The sequence below is a fragment of the Pimephales promelas genome, chromosome 9, assembly GCF_988280905.1.
Source record: "Pimephales promelas chromosome 9, fPimPro1.hap1.1, whole genome shotgun sequence".
Classification (NCBI taxonomy): Eukaryota; Metazoa; Chordata; class Actinopteri; order Cypriniformes; family Leuciscidae; genus Pimephales; species Pimephales promelas.
In genome coordinates, this window is record NC_142777.1 from 25,761,628 (window position 1) to 25,774,631 (window position 13,004).

The 13,004-nt window shown below is 34.1% G+C and overlaps 1 long non-coding RNA gene across 1 annotated transcript in view; it reads left to right on the forward strand.

Moving 5' to 3' along the window:
• Positions 1-4,887: 4,887 nt before the first annotated feature.
• The window catches only part of LOC120474305 (uncharacterized), a 183,142-nt gene continuing 175,025 nt past the window's right edge, over positions 4,888-13,004 (forward strand). The window contains exons 1-3 of the long non-coding RNA XR_005621764.2: positions 4,888-4,926; positions 6,816-6,917; positions 7,076-7,176. This is a non-coding gene — a long non-coding RNA (uncharacterized LOC120474305). The remainder of the gene's footprint in view (positions 4,927-6,815; positions 6,918-7,075; positions 7,177-13,004) is intronic.

The following is a 13,004-nucleotide window of genomic DNA, read 5'->3' on the forward strand; positions in this document are numbered from 1 at the left end:
CTATTTACATTCGGCAATCATGAAAAAAAATCTCAGATAACGGTTGACTAGGTAACAATGTGTAATTAGACCAAAGGTTCATTTTGCGCCGGAGTTGTCCTTTAACATTTTGGATGCCTGAAAACGCAATCTTTTGAAAATGAGTATCAAAGAGCACGTTTTTGAAAAAAGGTCTCTGTGTAAACAACAAAAACTGAAGACGATTACGTGTTCAGTCTCATTACCATCTAACGGCCTGGCAGCAGAATACAGAGTTTTTAGTCGTTTTCACAGATCCAATGGGGATTGTTTGAAAAAGGTGTCGTTTTTATGTGGAAAACTCAAGCATATCGTTTAAGCATATCGTTGTCGTGTAAACTTACCCTTAGAATACCACACCGCACAACACTACAAATACACAGCTGTTGACAGCTGTTCTGGAACATATTGAGAAAATAACACTCCAGTGAGTAGAGAAAGTATTGTGCACAGAGTGATAAAAAGCGGAAATTGTAATAGATTACAGATATATCTCAGAAATAAATATCCAGCACCAGCCACAGTGATGAGGTTTTGTGAAAATGCCCAGGCACTCCTTTCAAACCCCCCCCCCCCCCCTCTCTCTCTCTCTCTCTCTCTCTCTCTCTCTATCTCTCTCTCTCTCTCTCTCTCTCTCTCTCTCTCTCTCTCTCTCTCTCTCTCTCTCTCTCTCAGTCTCTCTCTCAGTCTCTGTCTCCCAAACCCTCCTGCAACCCAATTACTCAAACAGCACTACAAGTAAGCAGTGCGTGAATACCAAATGCAGTATAATTGATTACTTAATTTATGAAAGAACCAGCATTTTTTTTTTTTTTTTTAATGCACATTATTTATTGCGCAAATGTTTACTCAATTCAGCTGATATATGAGTCTTCCGCTGTGGGTCAAACTCAATAGTTGTCGTTTATTTCTTTATTTCTTTTTATTTTTTATATATATATTTTTTTTATGATAAAACAAAAGTCTTATTTATGAATAATTGCTCATTCTTTTGCATTTATCTTTAAAGAAATATCAGAGGAGTTGAATCAGAAGACACGTCTGCAATGGGTATTTCTTGTTATGACATTAAAGATGTAGCAATGATATGCTTCTTGTTACTATTCAGCAAGCAAGATGTTAAAGTGAAATGACAGCGAGACTCTACGGGGAGTTTGTCATCATTGCATTCTGATGTAAACCTCGGGGAGTGCCTGGGAAATGCAAATAAAATGCATTTGTATCAGAGCAATCTTGAGAGGACATATCAGTGAGGCGGGTGGATATGTAATAAAACCGTCTTCCAGATGTCTTCCACTATGGTACGGGGCTGTTTAGCTGCTGGCCTGCAGACTTGCCCTCCCTTGACCCCACACTGCTGCCTCTTCCAAAGCTATGCCAGTTTTAATTTGCAGTTTTGTGCTTCTCTCATTCCTACCCATAATCCTCCTGTGCAGAGCAAAGCCCAGCCAAAAAACCACGGCTTTTCTACATCACCAGGCCAGCAGCTGATCTCTTCTGACATTTGTGGCAGAAAATGACTCTAGGATGTTTTTCTTCCATCCCCATTAGCCAGCATGATTTGGATCCGATCGAAGGCATGCAGAACAGAGTGAGGGCAGCGATATCTGGGTTGGTATTTGTAACATGCTTAAAATAAGTCAATAAGTCATTCTAAAATAATCATGTGCTTGATGCCTTGTTACAATCAAAAGATCATCGCTGTCTATATTTAATATTTCATCAGTTTATGGAGTGTAAAAACATATATACATATATATATTTATAAACATATAAATTTATACATATATATATATATATATATATATATATATACACAAAACCTATAGTATAAACACATAACCCTGAATCTGAGGCATAGCCTATATAAAGGAATAGTTTACTTCCAGATCTTCACTGTTAGTGGCACTCTAAAAACTTCATTTCTTGATGTCAGGGCTATTTTAGATTGAGGCTCATTTGAGCTGTAACTCAAGACTGGCTATCTCGTTGCCTGTCCTCTCAAATGTCACTGTAAAGAACTCAGTAAGTAAGTTTCTGCTTCAGCTCATTTCATTCTCTTCTTCTTCTTCTTCAGCGGACATCTTCTGTAGTGAGACATTATCATTTTATCACAGCATCTGCAGGGGTTTTATAAGGCTTAAAGGAGTAGTTCACTTTAAAAAAAAAAAAAAAAGAAGAACTTTTGCTGATGATTTACTCACCCCCATGTCATCCAAGATGCCCACGTCTTTCTTTCTTCAGTCGAAAAGAAATGAAGGATTTTGATGAAAACATTCCAGGATTTTCTCCATATAAAGGACTTCAATGGGAACCAAACGGTTCAAGGTCCAAAGGAAAGTTTCAGTGCAGCTTCAAAGGGCTTTAAACGACACCAGATGATGAATAAGGGTCTTATCTAGGACCCTTCGAGTCATGAAAAAAAAGATTTGTTTATTTTGATGAACGAGTTTGAACAGAGGGTCACGAACGCTCTTCATATAACAGAGCAAGGTGAGCATTTGTGCTTATAAAACTTAAACTTTTTTATTAATTTTTTTAATGACCAATCGTTTCGCTAGATAAAACCCTTATTCATCATCTGGTGTCGTTTAAAGCCCTTTGAAGCTGCACTGAAACTCTCATTTGGACCTTGAATGGACCATTGAAGTCCATTTATTGGACCATTGAAGTCCATTATGTGGAGAAAAATCCTGGAATGTTTGCATCAAAAACCTTAATTTCTTTTCGACTGAAGAAAGACAGTCATGGACATCTTGGATGACATGGGGGTGAGTAAATTATCAGCAAAAGTTTTTTTTTTTTTTTTTTTTTTTTTTTAGGGAACTACTCCTTTAAGATCAGGCCCACATCTTATGTTTTTCCATGCTGCTTTTATTGCTTAGCTTTGGAGGACACTTGGATGGATTTGATCAATAATTAAAAATGATGTCACAATCTTTTTGGTACTACTGTAGATAGACGTAGGGATGGCTGACGTGGAATTGTTGTTCCGAAGCAGATGTTTCGAAACATCCGAACTGTGATTCAAAACACCCATGTCACGTGACTACAGCTAAATGTAGCTTCTGAGTGTTTCGAGGTGGAGTGCTACGCCGATTCAGAGTTTGATTGACAGGGTTGGTAACAGAACACACAATCGCACATCCGTATAAGTGAAGTCAACTCATCTTGACCTTGTGGGTTTTTGTGAGAGGATTTTTTGACTGAAATAAACCACACTAAATGGTAATTTTCTGGAAAGAGAGTATTATGTACACAGTAGGGGGGTAGGCTACACTGCAGTGATGTGATGAGCGGACAGATACGGCACTGTTATGATATGATATTGATGTTTATATATGTTTATGTTTTTATAGGTCTGGTGAGACCAAAGAAAATTGTCCAGTCTTCCAAAGAAGAGAAAGTAATATTTTTAATAAGAATCTATAAAAAGTAAAACATTGTGGCTTGATTTCTTGGACCAAAATAACATTCTGCACAGTGAGGAGCCTACAGGTTGCAAGCTTCACATATTAGAAAAAATATCTATATATATATATATACATTTTTGTTCGCTCGTTGTCAAGGTTGTTTCATATCAACACCTGCTAGTGACCACTAGGTGTACAGTGGAGAAGGATGCTTTCATTGCTTCACGAAGTCTCGATCTGCCCAACACTAGATAGATGTCTTTTGGAAATGAAAATGACCTTTGTACTATTACAGAAAATGTAAAATTATGATTGACAGATGTAAATAGGCTATACGTCCACAAGTGACGCGAATTCTAGGAAATAGCGCTGAAGAAGTCTCATTCTGAACACATCACGATATCTGGCATCAGTTCACATCACGTGTGCCAGTCGGTAAGTAGTCGTAAATAAACTGTCCTGTCAATGTTTAATATATTGTATTTTCTGTTTGTCGATATTAATCAGATTAGGTCATGTTCAGTCACTACATTACGAGGGCTTGGAGCCAGAGGGGCGTAAGTGGCATTTTGGGGCGAATATGAGTTCTTTATATCAAAATAAAGGTCTCGATGAGCTCTATCCAATGGTGCCAAAAATACCAATCTGAGATCAAACTTTATTGAATAAAGCAACAAAAAGGCGTATCTGACGTATTTGACTTTTTGTTTTTTTTTGAAAATGTTTTAGAACATGTTCAGTGTGTTAAAATGCCATAAATTTTTACTTAAATACTCATTTCATGTAAGTATGCCTGTGGTTGCAATGTCTATGGTTTAAGGTTAATAATAAAGGTGATTGAAGCGTGGTCAAAATTTTGTTTTGTCTCTCCTGTAAAGTTTGTTAAAAGCCACTTATGCCCTTCTGGCTCCAAGCCCTCGATATATCTGTCATTTCCACTGAAGCTTTGTGTTTCATTGCTTTCTAATTCAAAACAGGTTGATATATATTGAATACTATGTTATTATTGTGTAGACATGACCAGAGCAAAGGCAGGAGACACCGCTTGAAGTCAATGAAATCTTTATTGACTTCCAAATAAAGAATATCAAATAAAAACCAAATAACATAAACAAAACTCACTCAAGGTGACCCTCCTCACCAGACAAACATACATTCCTTTATTCTGAAAGGGTAAACCATTTTACAGTAATAGGGAAATTATATAATGTTCACACACATAATACATAACCACACTTAAAATGAAAATAATATTCAAAATACATCAACCTTAATTATGCAAGGAAAATAATATGAATAATAAACAAATACATTTCTACATACAATGAACATAAACACAATAAAACATGAAACAATAACCCCCTGCTCCCATTGAGAAATGGACTATGCCTACACTACCCAGAATTCTTTGGGATGGCATAAAATGAGGAACAGGAAGGCCGCCCGTCCTCTTAAACACCCCCCGGAAACCATGCAGTAGACGTGAACCCAGAAGGTTAGTTTTGCAAATGAGGATAAAACTAATGATTATGTGAATACTAAAATAAAAGAAATAAATCTATTGGTGTTTTTTATCAGTCTAATGTGCACCTCAGACTAAAAGTCACCAAATAATGAGAAACAAACATTTATAAAAAAGAATATAAAGCAAACAGACACAGGGCATACACTGCCATCAGGGGTAACTTAGGACTTTGTCACAGTTAGTCATTTTGTCAAAAGTTTTAGATTGGTAAGATTTTTTTACATTTTTACATGAAGTCTCTTCTGCTCACCAAGGCTGCCTTGTTTGATGAAAAAATTTTTTTTAATATATTTTAAAATGTAATTTGAAAGCTGAATTTTCAACATCATTACTGTTGCTAATTACACATCAGTTTTCAGTGTCACATGATCCTTCAGAAATCATTCTAATATGCTGATTTTATGCTCAAAAACATAAATTATTATTTTCAATGTTGCATTTATTTAAAATATAATATTTTCTAACATTATAAATGTCTTTACTTTTGATCAATTTAACTCATCCTTTATGAATACAAGTATATTCTAATTTCTTTCCCCCAAAAATCTAAAATAAATTCTTACTGACCCCAAACTTTTGAATGGTAGTGACTAATGTTACAAAAGCTTTCCAGTAGATCAATTCTGTTCTTTTGAACTTTCTATACATAAAAAAAAAAAATCCTGAAATAAAAATCTTAAAAAAAACTGTTTTCAACATGTATAATAATCATAAATGTTTCTTGATCTTCATATTATAATAATTTCTGTAGGACACTTAAGACTGGAGTAATGATGCTGTAAATTCAGCTTTGATCACAGGAATAAATTACACTGTACTGTATATTCACATAGAGAACTGCTGTTTTAAATTGTAATAGTATTATTTTTTTTATCAAATAATTGCAGCCTTGTTGAGCAGAAGAGACTTCTTTTAAAAGCATAAAAAATTCTTACCGATCAAAAACTTTTGACTCAGTAGTGTATACTGCATTAGATTTATTAGGGGGGTAGAGTAATATATAATTCATTGTGAGTATAGTCTTTACCTGTTTAGGCATTGTTTATGGTTTTTAACGTTTTTTTTTTGTTTGTTTGTTTGTTTGTTTGTTTTTTTAGGCATTTTTTTATTGTTAAGTCTCACTGTAAGGATATTTTAATTTAAGCCTATAATAATTATTCATAAAATAATTCTTACCAGCCATGATATTGTATAATTCATATATTTGTAGCTGTAAATACTGTAGTTATTTATTATGGTCTGCATTATGTTTGGTACCACATTGCAAGTAAATGCAATACTTTTTTTTGGTTTACTTTAGCTTCCTTATTGATACTGTTATGTTTATAAATGAGCTAAACCCACCGGCCCACCTCAACTTTTTGATTTAATAATCTGGCCCTGGAATGAAACTAATTGAATAGCCTTGGCCTAGACCTTCAATCAGTTTGTTTATCATATTTGTATTGATGATAGTACAATTAGTTCCAAAGTTGTATTTTTAGTAGAAATACAATAAAAACAACACCACACTTGGTAGTTTTAATGTGACTTACCCCAAAGTAACCCTATAGTGTACTGTGATAGGTAAAACGTGTTGTTGTTTTTTTGTTTTTGCATTTTTTTTATTTATTTTTTGCAAATTGTTTTTGCAATCCCGTTTGCAATTGAATCGTGTTATTTTTAAACAAGTTCATATGATTATTGCTTGCAATTAAAGACATAATTTTATTCATAGAAATGCCCACATATCAGTGACTTAAAACATAAAAATGCTTTTAACATTTAATTATGCAACACTCTTTACAGAAGTAAATCCTACAGTTAAACTGACCGCTTGAAAGTAATATATTAAAATTACATTTCTTTCTGTTTTGCAGGATTACTTGGTCCTTTTTTATGATCTCCACAACATCAAACTCAACAACCTTCAAAAAAGCCACCAGTTCTCAGCAAATCTTGCCGTGATAAGCCCTTCCCAGGTAAAGTTTCTAAAATATTTCTAATTAGTATTTACTCACCAAATGCTCTCTTCTGAATCATATGGTAAATTAACTTAATTATAACCATCTTAATTGATATGTTTCAAGAACAATAGCATTGCACATTGAGTAAGTCGAGACTTTCTTGTTTGTTTTAGAGCACAGAAGGAAGACCAGTTCTCATATCAACGCAAGCTATTGAATAAGTCATTTGTTTTGGGTGAAGAAGAAACATCTGGTGCCCAAAGAAGACAAAAAGGTGAGTGAGTCTTGTATTTAAACAATGCTGTAATATGTACAGAATTTGATGTTGACAATTTGAAATTGTACAGGTATCACTTGGGTTTTGACCAAAAACAAGTTGACTCTTGAAACGAGTGACAGAAGAGTATGTTGTCCTGAAAGAAATCAAATATCACTTGCAAAGGCTCAAAAGAGAGCATACCTTTCTTAAATATATTTTAGGTTGCTGTTGATATGGGTAAAACTGTTTTTGTTCAGTCAGTGCTTAGTTTATATTATGTGCTATTATATATATATATTGAAGAACATTAACATGATAGAGACAGGGAAGTGCAAGAAACCAGTTTAGCTGTGATAATGAATCATTATTTTCCAACACAATATCAGATCTGTTTTCTGTATCATTACTGAATGGGATTATCTGGCACTCATTTTGTCGTTTCAGCAGCTGTGAATGGATTAATATGATGTTTTGTATTTTTGTAGACACATTTTTATTGATCTTGAATCTCATAGTCTTTATGCTGCTTTATCAGCTACATATAATTAATTACCATGATTATTTTTCTTAGGAAATACCTTGTATTATTTTTTTTTCTAGTTTATGATATTTGAGACAACAATGCAACAAAAGTTGCACATACTTGCATAGTGTAATAAAGAGAAGGTATGTGAATAAAAAGAGGCTGCATTGAGCTATCCTGCTATCCACACTTCAGCATAGTTGAAGATGATCCATGTTGATCTTAGTACATGTACTGCATTTAAAAGGAAAGCATAGACATTTCTTATGTCAGGTACATAAGCAATCAGGAGCAATTTTATTTTTTTTTTGTCATTTTACTGAATGGTGCATTATCCTGGTGTAATAGTGTAAATATAAAATCTGTTTAGATTGCACTGCCCCCAGGGGCCCAGCAACGGCCCACAGAAATTTCAAATGGCTGTAACTCAAAGTCCGGTTAGTGTATCAAAGAGAAAATCGACAGGGCAACTGCTTATATGGTTTTCTTAAAAATATTGGGCGCAGTTTTCAGACATTTATGGAAAGCTGGCATAAAAATAAAGTGCTCAAAATATCACATTTCAGCCTGTCCCTCATATATGTCATAAAGGTTTGCACAATGAACAAATTTAGATATCCAGTTGTCCATTAAAAATATGATTTACTTAACATTTTTTATTTTATTACTAAACTTTTTAAAGCCACATATCTCTGTCATTCAATCAACGGAACAGGAAACATTGTGGTGTAGTTCATTAAATGAGCAGACAGGGTTAGGGCTGAGTTCTCGGTAAATGAGTCATTTCTCGCAACATGACACTTTATAGTTAACTTAATGTATAACTAATGTAATAACACCGAAACATACTTTTAACATGAAGAGCCATTTTAAATGAGTTAAACAATTGGCCAATCACGTTGAGCTCTGTGATAAAACAAAAGACTTACCATCAAAAAGTGAGATCACGTGATCAATGACTTATTTGATTAGACTGATGCATAAATACATTTGAAAGATAAACTTTATTCTAAGCAATGGCCTACAGCAGGGGAAGTTTTGCGGCTTTTAATTAATGATAATTGCATGTACTATAGTGCTTCTAACATGTAGAGTGTATGTATAGTACATCAAAGGTATATCAATTATATTCAAACAATGTAACAAAATCGTAATGAATGCACACAATTTTGAAAGCATATTCCAATATTTAATGTCAAACTATATGTTATATTTTTACAAACCAAGAGATGAGATTCAACTTTATGTGAAAATATATCTGTTTCTTCCCTTTAAAGAACAAAATAGGCAACAACTTAAGCAATCAATTTTACATTCTCAACTTAAATTCTGTATCCTTGTGATTACAGGTCACATTACATTTAGCCCGATTTTTGCACTTCCTGTCTGATGTCTGAGCAACTGCGCAAGCTCAAACTGAGTGTGGCGACAGTCTAACAGTTGTAAATCTTCTAGTAGCTGTGCCAAGCCAAAACGTTGTTGAAATATTTTTTCCCCGTTGCTTTTATGGACTCTCTATCTAAGCTTCTCCCTCGACTTTATGCCTCCGTGCCCCCCACCCCGATTGCCTCATAGACAGTAAAAGATTGCCTGCAAGCTTCTCTTCCTGGCTATACGGTATTGTGCGACAGAAAGTTTCATAGTGATGACACAATTGTTATGCCTATTTTTCACAAAAACAGCCTCTACGGGTCCATAACGTAAGATGCAAAGTAATGGAGCATTTTATACATTGTCATGTTTCTTTAGAAATAAATAATAGACAAATGAAGTCTTTGGACGCCTCAGATGTAAAGTTATTTGCTGTCAAAGTGACACCAAAATGAATGGGAGTCAATGGGTTGCTTACAGCAGGTGAAGTTCTGCTACAATGTCGGCTCCCGCGTTTGAGAGCGTTTTGGAAGTGCAGCGTGTGTGTGTTTTTTTTTTTTTTTTCACTGAGATGTTTCGTTGCTATGATACAGAATATCCTTTGGCGTCATAATTCTGACGCCATGGGCACTTGATCATGCTTATTGTTTATTTATTTATTTATTTTACATGTTGGGAGTGGGAATGTGGTTTGTGGAATAAGAGGATCTCTTTTTATTAAGTGTGGAAGATCAGTAAAATTCATAAAGTAAGACACCATTAATTGAGGATCCAGTTTTAGCTCTAGCCAAGAATGTCTTAAAACATTTAAAATCACAGTGATAAAGTGGTGGGTCAAGCAAATGAGTTCATCTCAATAGGTAATTATGTTCAATAATGGAATTCCTCTGTAAAGCACCAAACGTAAGAGCTGAATAGGTTGTTAGCTGATTAGTTTCTTTAAGTATTTCATTACTTCAGGTTTAAAATTATGTGATAAATGAACAAATTAGTGAATTTATGAAATTAGCTTGCCAGCACAAATATTCAATCATGTACTGTTTTAAACTTAAACACTTTTAAACACTTATCCAAAATGACTTCCAAATGAGAACAATACCTGTAATTGATCATACAGGAGGCAGCAATATAATACAAGAGTAGAGATGCCACTGCAGACAAAATTGTATTATTATATTTAAAAACAATAAGTAATAATTATTGTTATTGTGTTAATAGTATAGTAATAATTATTGTTATTGTGTTAATAGTATAGTCTTCATTTATGGTTATGGTTGAATTGAATGCACATGGAAGAGGTACTTCAGCCAATTCTTAATCATAATTATCATACCCCCTTTTTGAATAAACATGAAAATGCACAATCCGAACTTAAATGGTTGCAATTCAAGAATGCTTTTGGAATATAGATGTAAGATTGGTCTCGTAAGGAGGACATTTGGCAGATTTATTTAGTCATCATCAATGATCTGTTATCATTTACTCACCCTCAAGTTGTTACATTTTTCTGATGAACACAAAGAAAGTTATTTTGAAGAACGATTGGAACTTTGGCACCATTGACTTAGTCACCATTGACTAATGGTGCCAAACGACTGTTTGGTTCCAATCGTTCTTCAAAATATTTTCCTTTGTGTTCAGCAAAAGAAAGAGCTAAAATCCATCCACAGTCACAGGGCAGGCTGATGATATAATAAAATACATAATACATACATGTATAATGAAATTTACCTTGACCAAATAAATAATTGCCAACTTGCCAAATTAAAACAAGTCTTCACATGCATGACATCGGTCATGTGGGTGCAAATTTTATTTGACAAAAGCCATTTCTTTGCCAGACATGAGAATGCATAAGAATTTGTGCTTCTTATCAGCTCTATTGGTACATATTCCCCTGACGAGCAGCCACACAAGAAAAAGCACAGTTTCCAAATGCAGTCCTTGGGATGAGAACGTTCTGAAAGAGCAGGGGCCCATAATGGAGCCTTGTGGCACTCCCATGCTGCATGGTCTCATGATTTTATATCGTCGACTGTAACACATTGTTGTCTGTCATTAAGGTTAGATTGAATCCATGCTATTGGGTTTGTGTCAAGAGAAAAAAAAAAAACAGATTTGCTGATGAGAAGCTGGTGATTAACTGTGTCGAAGGCCTTTCTCAAGTCCAGAAAGATTGCCCCTAGCACAACTCTAGTAAGTAGAAGCACGCAGACTCTGTGTAGTATCTTTCCTAAATCCAAACTGGCATGGATGTAATGCATGTGGTCGAGATGCTCCATTAGCTGCTCTGCCACCACCTTTGCATAGATCTTGCAGATGACTGGTAGGATACTAATAGGTCAGTAGTTTGACACACAGAGCTTGTCTCCTGACTTGAAACTGCTTTTTCAACTACAAAGCAAAAATACAGCCCACTGCCACATCACAAATGGTGAATCTATACTTTTAAATTCAAAACATTGAATTATTGGCATGAAAACAATCTGAGGTTTCTACCATTCTTTCATGATTGTCATGTTCATCACTATTTTAAAATAAAGGTCTTAACACACTTTAGGAATATGAAAATACTCTTGTTATTTTAAATAAATTATGTAATTTATTTTGAAAATGAATCTCTGAATATGAAAACTACAGATTGTCAGCTTTCAAATGATATAATTGTGAATATTAGTTTGGGTTTAGTATTACTGTTTAAATATGTAATGGCTATGGGCCATTTGGCTATGGTAACACTCAGGGGGCAAATGGTTATGATTATCTCAGGTGAAAATATAAGTTGAAAGTGGTTGCTGTGGATAAGAAAAACATGTGGATAAGCACTGATGAGGATTGTGCTTCAGATGTTGTTTTGTTTGTAACCTTGGCTTTGGTCAGTGTTTTTCAGGGGTCATGAATAAAGACGGTTTGGTTATGGACATTTTTATTGGGTAGAGGAAGGTCTGCATTGATGTTAAAAGAACTGAGCATTTCACTTCATAGTTCTAGACCAAGGTTTCTAGGGAAAGTGAACTTTTAGTCCATCCTGCCAAAATCAATTGAACATTTAGGCATGTTTGCCAATTTTTTATTTATTTATTTATTTATTTATTTTTTCATTATTGTCAGACAGTTTTATATGCTGCACAAACACTAAATCAACCTGAATTCAGACGTGTGTTTTTTTTTTCTTACCTTTGGATCGCAGGCTTCCCGGAGATATACTGGGACTTTGAGGGCATTAGCAATTAGTGGATCACCCAATTTTGTGTTAGACAGGTCTTACAATAACTTAATCAAAAGGTGTTCAGACATATAACCTCTCATGCGCATGTTCCATAAATATTCCCATTAATATACTTTACTAAAGTGGCACTTAAAGACCCTAATTAGTTTCAAATTAACACCAGCATGCATGTCCATCCAAATATAATAGATAGGGGAGGAGGGAAATTATAAATTACAACAGCAGTAGACCTTTTTTTAATCTCTCAAATCTAAAATAGAATTCATTAGTGCTGCCATCATTAAATATGAAGCTTTAGAATAAATCAGAAACTTGATGTGAAATTTAAAAAGACAAACAAAAATGATCCTCACCTATTTAATTTAATTTAATTTAATTTATTTATTTATTTATTTTTCCGTTGTATTTTAGATGAATGCATTAAAAAAAAATGCATTAAAAAATACATCATACAAACTTGAGAGAAACTCAAACTTGAGGAAAAATACAAAGTCTTAGTTCACAAAATAATCAAAAGCATACCTTTAATGCTCTGCATTTATATAGTTCTTTTGGAAATAAATGAGTTATCACCCTTCGATGTGTCCTACTCCACTGCCATATAACCTAGTGTTTTTTCCTTTATTTTATTTTTATTATTTGTATTTTATTTTATTTTTTTAGTTGCGCATGTGTCAAAAACAAAGAACCAGTTGACTGTCACTGGAGTTTCTTTTCATT